The 12783-nt window shown below is 41.1% G+C and overlaps 1 protein-coding gene across 15 annotated transcripts in view; it reads left to right on the forward strand.

The window, feature by feature from the left end:
- The window catches only part of LOC147032414 (ubiquitin carboxyl-terminal hydrolase 17-like protein C), a 69994-nt gene that overhangs the window by 16629 nt on the left and 40582 nt on the right, over positions 1-12783 (forward strand). For 2 of the 15 annotated variants that reach the window (XM_085870044.1, XM_085870030.1), the window contains 5 exons: positions 6-114; positions 3077-3308; positions 4799-4872; positions 5746-5811; positions 6093-11433. The gene's annotated coding sequence lies outside the window, so the exon portion shown is untranslated. Of the gene's footprint in view, positions 1-5; positions 115-1227; positions 2143-2163; positions 2262-3076; positions 3309-3813; positions 4055-4229; positions 4873-5745; positions 5812-6092; positions 11434-12783 lie in introns of those variants that run through there. The other 13 variants (XM_085870039.1, XM_085870038.1, XM_085870034.1 and 10 more) reach the window with 12 other exon arrangements.

Genomic DNA, 12783 nt, shown 5'->3' on the forward strand with positions numbered 1-12783 from the left:
TGGAGGAAGGTACTTGCACATGAACACGTCAGGGAGGCGGAAGAGAAGTGAGTGGGGAAGGATGAATAAGAATGGCTTCAACTCCTCCACGTCTTTTTATATGATGCTGTTGAGGTAATTGAGATTGGTGTGGGCACGAGTCCAATCATATAGCTCACCAAGGTGTCTTCCATGTTGTACTTGATAACGGCTTTTTATCAATCCATCATAGTAAGGGCAGCCATATCATTACCTCCACCACTGAAGGTGGATGGAGGTTACGCTTTCACTCCTGTCTGCTCGTCGGTGTGTCTGTCTATTTGTCTGTGAGCAGGATATCTGAAAAAGTTGTGGACAGATTCGGACAAAATTTGGTAAACAGGTTGAGTGTGTGATGATGATGAATTGATTAGATTTTGGTGAAGATCTGGATCTGATTATAATTATTCAGTGATTCTTCACCATTGAGTGAAAGGGCTAAAAACGATATGTAGCACGGTATTTCAAAAAGTTGTGGATGGCTGAGCATGAAACTTGGTGGACAGCTTTGGTGTGGGCCAAGGACGAATTGGTCTATTTTGCTGAAGATCCGCATCCGGATACATTAATTATTTAATTTTTTAAAGTGATTCTTCACCATTGAGAGATGAAGCCAAACATGATGAACTGTATCGCATGATATTTTAAAATGTTGTCGATGAGTTATGACAAAACGAGGTGGATGTGTTAGTTTTGGTGACAAGAACAAGCCAATTTTATTTTGGTTCGAGTCCAGATCCATGTCCAGCCTATGAGTGGGATACAAAACATAAACTGTTCAGTCTGTCAGAGGTATGTGCTCCACTGAGTGCCATTCTGGTTTAAATGGTAAACACTCCATTGTTGGATTAAACATGATCTCAGCACACTCATACAATGACTTGAAAGTGAAAGGACTTGATTCTTTGTTCATTTTGCAATGCATTTCCAGGAAGATAAATTTTTTTTTTCCCAAATTCACTGCAATATCTCTTCTTTAATTGTTTTCCCTGAAAATGGTAGGATTTGTGTGTGATTGAAGTCCCATGTGCAACACAGACTGATGTGTGCATCATTCCATCAGTTTGGGCTCTTTGAAATGATGCCAGGGTCAAGGGCATGACTGATGGCCATGAGTACCTCAACTCAGATCATGACTTGACATGAACACCTGCAGTGGGCATTGTGGCGCATCATGACTGTTTTGCAACTGTTTGTTTTTCTTTCCAGAAGCAGACGAATGATCTTTTGCAAAGACTTCACTGACCTATATCAGCAGAGTTGTATCATGCTGAACTAATCCAAAAGATATAACGGCGACGTTTACCATCATCAATTTGAACTTTTGGTTTGGGTTCAAAGTACTTGGAAGACGTGCGCTTCACTCGGGGAAAAATTAAGTTACGCCCATCAGTTTAATAGTTCCACTTTTTGTCACATCTGTGCGTCCATCTATCACGTAAAATGTCGTGAGATCACGGAATCTCACAAGATTGTGAATGAAACGTTTTTTTTCGTCATTGTTTAATTCCAATGTTGTATTTATGCATCACAAAGAAGATAAATAAATTTGGATCATTTTTTTCACACAAGTTGGCTATTCACAGAGTGGTATTTATGCTATTTCATTTATGCCTGAAAGGTTGAAATGTCGCAGCCCAGGAAAATTAACCGAAGCTTTTCCCTTCAAATTAAATTGGACGTTTTGAAACGTTAAAGATCTGGAATGGGCACAACATATGTATTTATTGCAATCAAGAACATTGACGAGTCTTGGAAGGAAGTTCGGTCTGCAAACCTCAAGGGTGTGTGGAGGAAACTCTGGCCTGGTTGTGTTCCACCCTCCCAAGGGAGGATTGAAGAGGAGCCGATTGAAGATGTTCTTGAAAACGTTGTTGAAATGGGCAGGCAGCTGGGATTCAAGGAACTTGAGAAGGAGGATGTTGATTTTTTTTTTTTCTGTCCAGTACTGGAATCTATACTTTTATTCATCATTACAACTGCTATTTATTCATTAATAAGCACAACTTTATCTTGAGAACTTTCATTTTAGGAAAATTGCTGTTTTTTGAGTTCCTTCAGGAACTTATCTCCTATTTATTACATTCTTCTTTTGGGAAAACTTGTTTTGCAACTAGTTCATTCCCAATACACTCGGTTTTTCAGGAACACATCCCGAGTGTCTGGTGAGGTATTACTGACTGACCAACGGGGCTGAATACTTTGGCAACCAGTGAATTTTGATTTGAACATGTTTTTTGCAGGTATTACTGACATGTAACCTCCTTCAACTGTAACAGTGTTTCCTTTGATTTCTTCAGTTGTGAATAAAAAATTTAATTTGGAGAAATTGTTTCTACATAATTTGTAATTAATCTGAATGTGATACGATTTATCGGGGTGAATACTTTTGCAGGCCACTGTAAGGTCGATAAAGGTATCATACAGTCATTTGTTTCACTTTCGGCACTTTTCCTGTGTTTGTCTGAGCACAAATACCATGTCCTTTTCAGTGTGACCACTCCTTTGCTTTTTTCACAAGATCTTGGTGATTTGTTGTTCACCTTGGCGTCTTGGTTTTCTTGGCATATAGGTTTTCTATTGTCATCGCTTTTCCGAAACCTTGTGAATTCTTGGCTTTTTTCATTGGCTCTCCTTGGCATTTATGAAAATGAGGAGTGGGTCACACTGGTCCTTTTAGTCTGGAGGGTTTTCCGAGAAATGTGAATGTGAGGTGCATTTTGGGGTAAAAGTAGGGAACCTGACTTTTTAACATAATTCGGGTATGCTGAATTCGATTAACCCGGTTCCCAAGCCGAATTTTGAGTTTTGACCATGTAATTAGCAAAAACAAAGTGGCTGCCAAATTGCAATTTTTTTTGACAAATTCTTGGGGCAAGTATTTATATGTCATGTATATATAATATTATATATATATATATATATATATATATATATATATATATATATATATATATATATATATATATATATATATATATATATATATACACATATAATTATAAACACAAATTTATACCTTATTATGTATTTGACTTATGTTTCTTTTTATTTGCAGGTGACGATGGATCCAGTGGTTTGCTTGAAAAGGCCTTCGTCTGTGGATTACAGCTTGTGCATCTGTCACAAGCTTACAAAACCGTTCCAGCATCAGAAATGATACCAATTCTGAAATTTGTTCAGGCTTGTCATCAGCGACTATTGTGGAAAGCTCAGCATGGCATTTATTATCTGCTTCGGCAACAAACGAAAGAAAGGTTGACACCAAAAGTCGCCACAGCACTTGCAAGGTGAGTTTGTGAGCCCTCATACCCTTGTTGTGTACATTTCCTGAAAGAACAAGCTCTACTGCACCTTGACCCAGCAATCCACTCTCCACCCACACCTCCGTTAATCCAGATCCATTCATATGATCTCCAATAGCCTTTAGAAAGTTAATTGAGATGTGAAAGCCACCAAGGCATGGAATTAACTTATCTTGGGATTCTGGAACAGACCACTTTAGTCCCATTCGTCTGCAGTAGAGTGCTTGGTCCACTGTGAGGACTGTATGCTCCTGTCCAAAATGTGAAGATATTGCCATGCATCTCTTCACAACTGTATTTAAAGTATCTAATTCATGAGCCGCAGCAAGGATTATGGGCAAGTATCCTACTGCTGTCTGCTCTGGTTCTACTGACAACATTTATTGATTGAATATTGTCCAAGAAGGTCTTGTCTCTAAATCTTGATGATGTGGAAAGAATGCTAGGTCTGTAGGTTCTGCTCATTTCATGGAGTAGTTGTTTTCTTCAGATTTCCTGAACCAGGCCTCGTCAACAGGGGCAGTGAAGACTGGCTCACATGTGTCTCGAGTAATATTGGCAGTTGCAGCTCCTCGAGGACATTTGGCACGATCAGAGTACATCTCATGGATGGCTTAAGCATCTGAAGACTTGCATCTGTTGTTTGGCCCCGTTGCAAAGCGGCCATTTGGGTTCCATGGAAAGTATTCTTCCCATCGAGCGTCTCATCAAGGATATCAATATTATCACAGGTGTTGTGGATAAATTTGTTTTCCATAATATTTGGTGGAATGATGGCACCAGTTGCGTGATATTACGATTTTAGAGTGCTCTCAGCCAACGAAGTGTCTATTTGCAACACCTGCTCATAGGTTAGACAGTGTCCAGCCTTGTTCAACAGCTTAACAAGATCTTTTGACCATGTAGCTTGGTGCAGTGTCCTGGCAAGGCCAACATGTTTCGGAGTCCATTTTTTGCCACCACTGACGCAGTAAACAAGATCCTGTGCTATACTCAGAACTCTGCTTCGGACAAGTTCCTCATCGTTTTCAGCACTGTCGTATTCTCGGGCCTCTTGACCACCAAAGATAAGTTTCAATAGCATATATAAACTATCTGGAATGCATTCTGTTGCAGCATCTTCACTTGCAGAGAAACCTTGGTAGCCTGGGATTGCCATCATATTCCTGCAAATTTTCAGAGCTACATGTATCAATGACAGGAAAGTGTCATCTTGCGGCTCATATTTAGGCAGTGTTGACATTTCATCACTCTCCTGGATGTCGTCTTTTATTTTAAGAACTGCAGTAGGTTGATACTTTGAAGGAATCAATATAATTTTCCGCTCTGATAAACACCTGTCAAGTGGTTGGAAGAAGTTGAAAAGGTTACCTAGCTTTGACTGTAACTTTTCCTTGAATGTTGTACTTCGACTGCAGTAGGACTGTTGAATTGTAGTTGATGATTCCTCAGCCAGCTCTTTATACCTCTCCCAGATATCCTCAAGAAGCAATACGTGCCCATTGTCAGCTGCTTGATGAAGCTCCTTCCATAACCATATCATAGCAAGGTCTGTATTGGCTGATTCCTGCTTTGTTTTTTTGTGGTAGATCTGGTGAATGCTCTCAGACAAGTCAGGTGATATTTGGCCTCAGTTGCGATCAAGTCAATCACACCACTCAGTCGAATGCTGACTTTGCAGTCAAGATGAGAAGCTTCAATAATATAATTACTCATTTGTTTTGTTATTACTGAACTCTGTTATTACCAGCATTGTTTGAATGCTCCCACATGCTAATTGCAAGGGTTTTTTTCTTTTTCTACCTTTTGAAGCGAGGATTAGAGTTTGCATTTTTCTTTTCTTGTGTTTCGACCTCCTCGGAAGATGCCCATTTCAATTCAATCTCATCTATATGTACAATAGGCTTATGCTGTCTGTCAGTCTGTCTGTCCAACCCTGAAACACAGAAATGCTCCTTAGAAGATATAAATGGTATTAAGTAAAAGTTGCTTCAACTTAATCCAAACCCACACAAAAATTATATTTTCTACCAGAAATAAAATTGAGCCTGGGCAGTGTAGAGGCAACGTACACTCAATCATACGCAAAAAAAACCAAAAAACATTTGCTGTTAAGAAATATAACTGTAACTGTAACCTCCCATTTGTGAGTTCTTTCAACCAGTGCAAGAAGAAAAGGCTTCCTTGTTTTGCTTTTTTTTTTACCACGGGCTTCTACTAATGATTTAATATTGGAATAAATAAAATCTCTTCACAAAATTCTTACACTGATGACCCAAATGATTTGTAGTTTCCATGATATTTCTTGTGCTGTTAAAATTAATAGATTTCTTTGATTTTGAGATGAATGGATCACCATTTGATGGATTGCTATTTGCATGGTTCCAGGTTTTGAACAACATTTTTTTTTTTTTTTTACCAGGAAACGAGGGAGATGTTCGTACAAGTTCCTCGAGTATATCTTGGATGCAATGCAGCGGGATACCTGGTGAGAGTATAACCCCCTTTTTGTGTATTATTTTACTGCTGTAGGATTTTTCTGTTATCTTTTGTGCATTCTTTTAATGCCATCTAAAAAAATTCAACTCTTTTTTATTATTCTACATCTATAAGGTATGAATGTCATCAATTTTTATCTTTCTCTTTCTCATCATCTACATATCCCGGTCTTTTAATCACATAGCCCTGTAATGTCACCAACATTTTGTTGGGTTGTTCTGTGCTGTTTATTTCCTGCAATTCTTTTTTGATTTTTGAAAAATTTGGAAGTCCTACAGGTGTTCTGGGTGTGCTCTCTCGTCTACGTTCAACTAGCCAATGATCTTGACATGCATTTTTCACGCAACTGTACTACGTTACCTCCGCTGGATCCAGCTACTCTTACGGCTTATCTTCCAGCGTCTGCGTCTCCACTGACAATCTATCAGCACAAGGTTTATTTTCGTGTTAGACATCTCAACGCATCCAAGGCACCTCATCCCAATGATGTACCTACTGGTCTTCTCAAAGAGTTTGCACTGGAGATCTCAGGCCCTCTTACAAAGATATTTAACAAATGCTTGCAGAATCGTTACTTCCCTGCTCAATGGAAGTGTGCCGCAGCATGTGCGATTCCTAAGACTCCTCGGATTACTGGATTTGATCAGCTTCACCGCATCTCAATTACATTTATTTTAGCTGGGGTGTTTGAAAGTTTTTGTGCTGACTGGTTGATGGTCGATTTTAAACCTCACATTGATCCTGAACAGTATGGAATCATGAAAGGAAGCTCTATCAAGCACTATTTAGTCCACATGTTAGACATCGAAATCTTGACCAACGAGGGCATTATGCAAAAATCTGCACTGTTGACTCTACTAAGGCATTTGACCTCATCAACCACTCCAGGGTCATTCAAAAGCTCATTCAACTTGGGGTTGATGCTTCCATTATACCGACAGTGTGTAGTTTCTTTTCCGATCGTTCCCAAGTGGTTCACCATCAAGAGTAGACATCAAACCCCTTGAGTCTCTCATGCGGAGTTCCACAAGGGACGAAACCAGGACCAATTTTGGTGAATGATGTAGCTGTCACAAAAGGATACCGTTGGAAACATGTGGACGACTTGAGCATGGTCGAAGTGTTGCACAGAACTCAACAAAGTTCGATGCAAGCCCATGTTGATGCATTTGGTGATCGGTGTTGCCTTAATGATGTTAGGCCGAAGCCATAGAAATGTAAGATCATGCAAATATCTTTCCTTCAGAAAGTGCCACCCCAATTAAACATTGTCATTTATAGCATTCCTCTCCAGAGTTCAATCGTTCACTCTCCTTAGTGTTATAATCCAATCAGATTTGAAGTTGTGTAGTCAGGTCCAGCAGATGATATCTCGTGCTGCACAATGACTCAACGTCCTTTGAACTTGGAAGAAATTCAGTGCGAGTGCCCTTGATCTTGTTGAAACATACAAAGTGTTCATCCGTCCTTTTCCTGGAGTTTGGTGTGCCCGTGTGGGGTTCGTGCATCACGAGGGTTCACGGTGATGAGATTGAGCGACTCCAGAAGCGTGCATTTCGCGTTATTGCGTACTCATCTATTCTGTCTGATGTGTAACAACTTACTCATCTTGATGTACAATCGTTGAGTGAAAGCAGGAATGAGCTTCTCTTGTGTTTTGTACTTTGGGTTTTGATGTGTGAGCATCACCATGGCATTCTTCCTTCCACTCGTCAATCTGTATCTCGGCATAATATGCTACTCAGAAATACTCAAAATCTTGACCGACCTCAGTATAGGACTCAAAGCTCTAAAAATTCGACAATTCCTTTTTTGAATAAAATGCTTAATTTTGTAATGTAGATGTATATATCAATTTAATGTCGAATGTTTGTTTGAATTCTATTTTGCCTTGTGATCTTGGTACTTTTACATTTGTTATTAACATGATTCTTCATGCTGTTCTGATATAATCTTGTATCTATCAATCAACTGACTGTCTTTTCCATGGATGTTTAAAAAAAAAAAAAATGAAATGAAAAGAAAAATACAGGATATAGCATGTGGACAGGTCGCTCGTTCGACAGATATGTACTTCGAAGGCCAGCAAGCCGTCTCATCTTGAATGGGTGAAGGAATGCAGTAGATAGCATGTGGACAGCCAGCGAGTTCGACAGCTATGTACTTCGAACACCAGCAAGCCATCTGATGTTCAATGGGTGTGGAGATACAGGTTATAGCATGTGGATATCGAACGCAATTGGGTATGATGAGATGTCTTGCCGGCTTTCAAACGACCTAGCTTTTGAGCTAGGTTCCTATCCTCTCGTAAGAAACAACCAAACCCATACCACATTCGTTTTATTGTCGAAGTATATAGAATTTGACGCTTTGATGCTGCTTTGGTTTTGAATCAATCTTTTGTGTCATTTTCAATCACTGCTCAATATTCTCTTTTTTGTAGATTGTTTGAATTTGACAGTAAAATATTTGTGTGATGTTACAACCAATCTGAGCATTATGCTTGCAAACACCTCAACATTTATGTGTTCTCCGCCTCAGTTATCTTTAATAGTGCCTTGACATTGTGTCGATTTGAAATCATCCACTACACTCGAAGCCATCAATTATTCTGCTCAAGAAGTTCCACAATCTGAATATGAATGAGGACCAAGAAGTTCAGTTGTATATTTGCAGTTTAGTTTGCTGTGTGGAAATCTGTGACAACCTTTACTGACTGCTTGGATTCTGGAGATCACATCAGGAAGCAGCAATTCATCTTCTCATTTGGTTCATGGTTGGTGAAAATATCCTCGCTCATTTCCTTTATTATTGAGATGGAGGTGGAAACCACAATGGATGTCCATCACTTTGACGGGCGTGGTTGGGGCCCGTTAATTTTTTCTTTTGGTGGGCATGGTTGTGGATGGCTTATTTTCCTTCTTCTTCGCTCAGCTGTGAGAAGCTTGCTAGCTTGACAGCTCCGTACTTCGAATACCAGCAAGGCATCGCATCTTGAATGGGCTTGGGGATACAGCATATACATGTGGACAGCCAGCTCGTCGTCAATGTAATTCGAACGCCAGCAAGTCATCTGATTTTGAGTGGGCATGGGGGCACAGGATGTAGCATGTGGAGAGCCAGATAACTCGTCAGGTATGTAATTTGAACTCCAGCAAGTCATCTGATCTTGAATGGAAATGGGGATAGAGGATATAGCATGTGTACAGTGAACTAGCTTGACAGCTATGTACTTCGAATGCCAGCAAGCCATCTGATCTTGAATAGGCGTGGAGATACAGGATATAGCATGTGGACAGCTTGCAAGCTCGGAAGTTACGTACTTTGAATGCCAGCAAGCCATCTGATCTTGAATGGGCATGGGGATAGAGGATATGGCATGTGGACAGCGAACGAGCTTGACAGCTACGTACTTTGAATGCAGGCAAGCCATCTGATCTTGAATGGGCATGGGGATAGAGGATATGGCATGTGGACAGCGAACTAGCTTGACAGCAACGTACTTTGAATGCAGGCAAGCCATCTGATCTTGAATGGGTGTTGGTGTGCAGCATATAGCACGTGGACAGCCAGCCAGCTCGACAGATCTGTACTTTGAACACCTACAAGCCGTCTGAGCTCGAATTGGTTTGGGTATGCAGCATATCGCATGGGGACAGCAACATAGCTCGACAGCTATGAACTTCAAATGCCAGCAAGGCATCTCATCTTGAAAGGGAGTGGGATCAAGCATACAGCATGCTAGTTTGAAAGCCTCATTCTTCGAATGCCAGCAAGCCATCTGATCTTGATTGGGCATGGGGATGCAGGACGCAGTATAGGGACAGCTAGTTCGCTCGACAGCTACGTACTTCGAACATCAACAAGTCATTTCATCTTGAATGGGGCGTGTTTATTCAGGAAAAAGCAAGTGGGCAGCCAGCTCGACAGCTGCATACTTTGAACACCAGCAAGCCATCTAATCTTGAATGGGTGTGAGGATACAGGACACAGCATGTGGACAGCCAGCCAGCTCGACAGCTATGTACTTCAAATGCCAGCAAGGCATAATCATCTTGATTGGGTGTGGGGATACAGGATATAGCATTTGGACAGCATGCTCGCTCGGCAGCTGCATACTTTGAATGCCAGCAAGCCATCTGATCTGGAATGGATACAGGATATAACATGTCAAGCTGGATAGCTGTTCACAACTATGTACTTCGAACACCAGCAAACCTTCTTATCTTGAAGTTAGGCCTTGACTGACTATTCAGTTGAGGATTCTGTATTTGGGGTTCACAGATCGAAGAACGTCCCCCATGATACACACACCAACAAGGAAAAGTTATGTCTAGACTGACGGTGCAGTTGAGGATTCTATGTTTGGGATTCAGAGATCCAAAAACATCCTATATTACACACACACCACTAACAAAAGTAAAGCCTCAACTGGTTATTCAGTTGAGGATCTGTGTTTGGGGTTCACAGATCTAAGAACATCCCCCATTACACACACACACCAACAAACAAAAGTTTAGCCTTTACTGACTATTCAGTTGAGGATTCTGATTTGGGTCGACAGATCGAAGAACATCCCCCATTACGCACACACAAACAAACAAAAGTTAAGCCTTGTCTGACTATTCAGTTGAGGATTCTGTGTTTGCAGTTCACAGATCTAAGAACGTCCCACATTACACATGCAACAACAAACTAAAGTTTAGGCTTGACTGATTATTTTTGATTTGCTGTCGAGTTAGCATTCTGTCCATGTGCTCTCTGCTGCACAGCCACACCCATTCAAGATGAGATGCCTTTTTGGGGATCGAAGTACGGAGCTGTCGAGGTGACTGGCTGTCCACATGCTAGATGCTGCATCCCCACACCCATTCAAGTTCAGATGGCTTGCCTGCGTTCAAAGTATGTAGCTGCTGAACTCACCTGGCTGTCCACATATTATATCTTGTATCCCCATGCCCATTCAAGATGAGATGCCTTGCTGGCGGCATACGAAGTACATCGTTGTCGTCCTAGCATGCTGTCCACATGCAATATCCTGTATCCCCATGCCCATTCAACACCAGATGGCTTGATGGCATTCAAAGTTCGTAGCTGTCAAGCTGATGTGGAAGAAAAATTATTAGATTCATGTATTCTCAATTATAATTGTTGCTGGTGCTTTATATATTTAATTTTAGTACTATAGTTGAATTGGCTGTCAGTAATGTTTCCCTTTTCCCAAGAGTCTTTTGACTGACATATTGATAAAAGGAATATCTTGCTATGAAAAAAGGTCTTGCATGCTGCATAGAAACAGGGTGACCTGGTTGATAACACTGCAACTTTTGCCATGATTGTGTCATTCTCTCCCTCCCACCCAAAATGGACACTTATTGCAGTTTTGAGTTATTTTGCTTCATGCTTATCAGCTCATCCCGTAGTTGTATTGCCAAATGTCTCACCCTCCCATTTTTTGGAATGTCAAATTGTGTATAAGAGGGATTACTTCGGGCTTCTGTTTCAGTAAAGTCCATATGAATGTTTCAGTGAATCATTGAATGTTTCAGTGAATCATTGAATGTTCTTCCTCCGTATATACATAATTAAAGATTCTCCTTTTGTGTGCTGATCCAACTTGTGGAAATTGAATTCTTTTCCACCACAATTTTGTGGCTCGAACAGGGACCACAAACCCTGGCAGGGCTGGGAACAACATCGTCTGGCATAACAGCACTTAAGTGGCCACAAACTAAGATGTTTGCTCTTACTTCAGATTGGATGCTGCATCTCTCAGCCAAACCGGTAACGTGATACTCCATTGATAGGAGCGGTAAACAAAGGAGAACCTTCAGTGACAGACCTAAAAATTAGGTGGTTGGAGGCCACCTAAGATTACAGGATTTATCCTGCGCATTCAAATGTTTTTAATGGGGGTTGGAGACTTCTGACGGAGAGTTGAAGGCTCTACCGTGCTGCCAGTGGTTGTTGGCATCTGGAAGGGGGGGGGGGTCAGCCCCTCCCCAGGAGAGGGTTGGAGGCCCTGCTCGTTAAAAAGTTCAAGTCCCCAAGGTGGAGAATGAATAAGTGTCACAAATGTTTGTCGAATTACCTCTTTGGATTTCTGTTTGTTCATTGTGCTCGCTGGAAGTTTGCTTGCTGTGAAACTGTTGCATTGTTATTGTGTGGAGGTATTACGGATTCGTAAATCCTTTAGTTTTGTATTAAGGAGTTACATATTTGGACGGATTTCTGAATCCTTTGTGATTGGAAATGTTAAGTTTTGTGTTAAAGACATAAGTTGGGTGTTCCAACCTGGAACTCTTGTGTGTTTGTATTTATATCTGATTTGTATGCGCACTGATTGGCATGTCGTACTAAGGCCAGGCCATATTTGCCACGGTGGCCGTGGGGTCTCCAAAATCTGCGGCCACTAGCAATTATACGGCGGCCGCAGTATTTCCACGGTCACACAATGTAGCAGTCACATGTTTTTATTTTTCGGGTAGCCGTACGACGTATGAATAAATTGTGGAAACCGAAAACGTGGGGGTGCCGTACGTTCTTTGATTTGATGTTGCACGGTGACCTTAGGGCATCGCTGCGGCGGCCATAGAATTTTCAAGGCAGACGCAAGGTGCCCACAAGGCGACCGCAGGGGGGCCCTAAGGTGAACGTGCGGCCGGACGGACGATAACGAGTGGGTATATATACCAGTTATTTTTTTACTGAAATAAAAATATACCAGTATATATAACTGAATATACTATAACTATAATATACTGTGGTGCCCCCAGAATCCAAACGCCCCATTGTTTGAACAAATTGGAATCCGAACAATTTTTTCGAGAAAATTTTGCCCTAAAAACCTAATACATTTTAAAAAACCGAACACAACGTGGCGTTCATTTTTGTTCACGTGTCTCCCCCAGCTGTTCGACCCGCATCTTCGTGCTTTGTTCATTCAATTTGTCGGTGGAAG

This window comes from Eptatretus burgeri, chromosome 2 (genome assembly GCF_056783735.1).
Source record: "Eptatretus burgeri isolate ZD-2024b chromosome 2, Ebu_testis_v1, whole genome shotgun sequence".
In the NCBI taxonomy this organism is placed as follows: domain Eukaryota; kingdom Metazoa; phylum Chordata; class Myxini; order Myxiniformes; family Myxinidae; genus Eptatretus; species Eptatretus burgeri.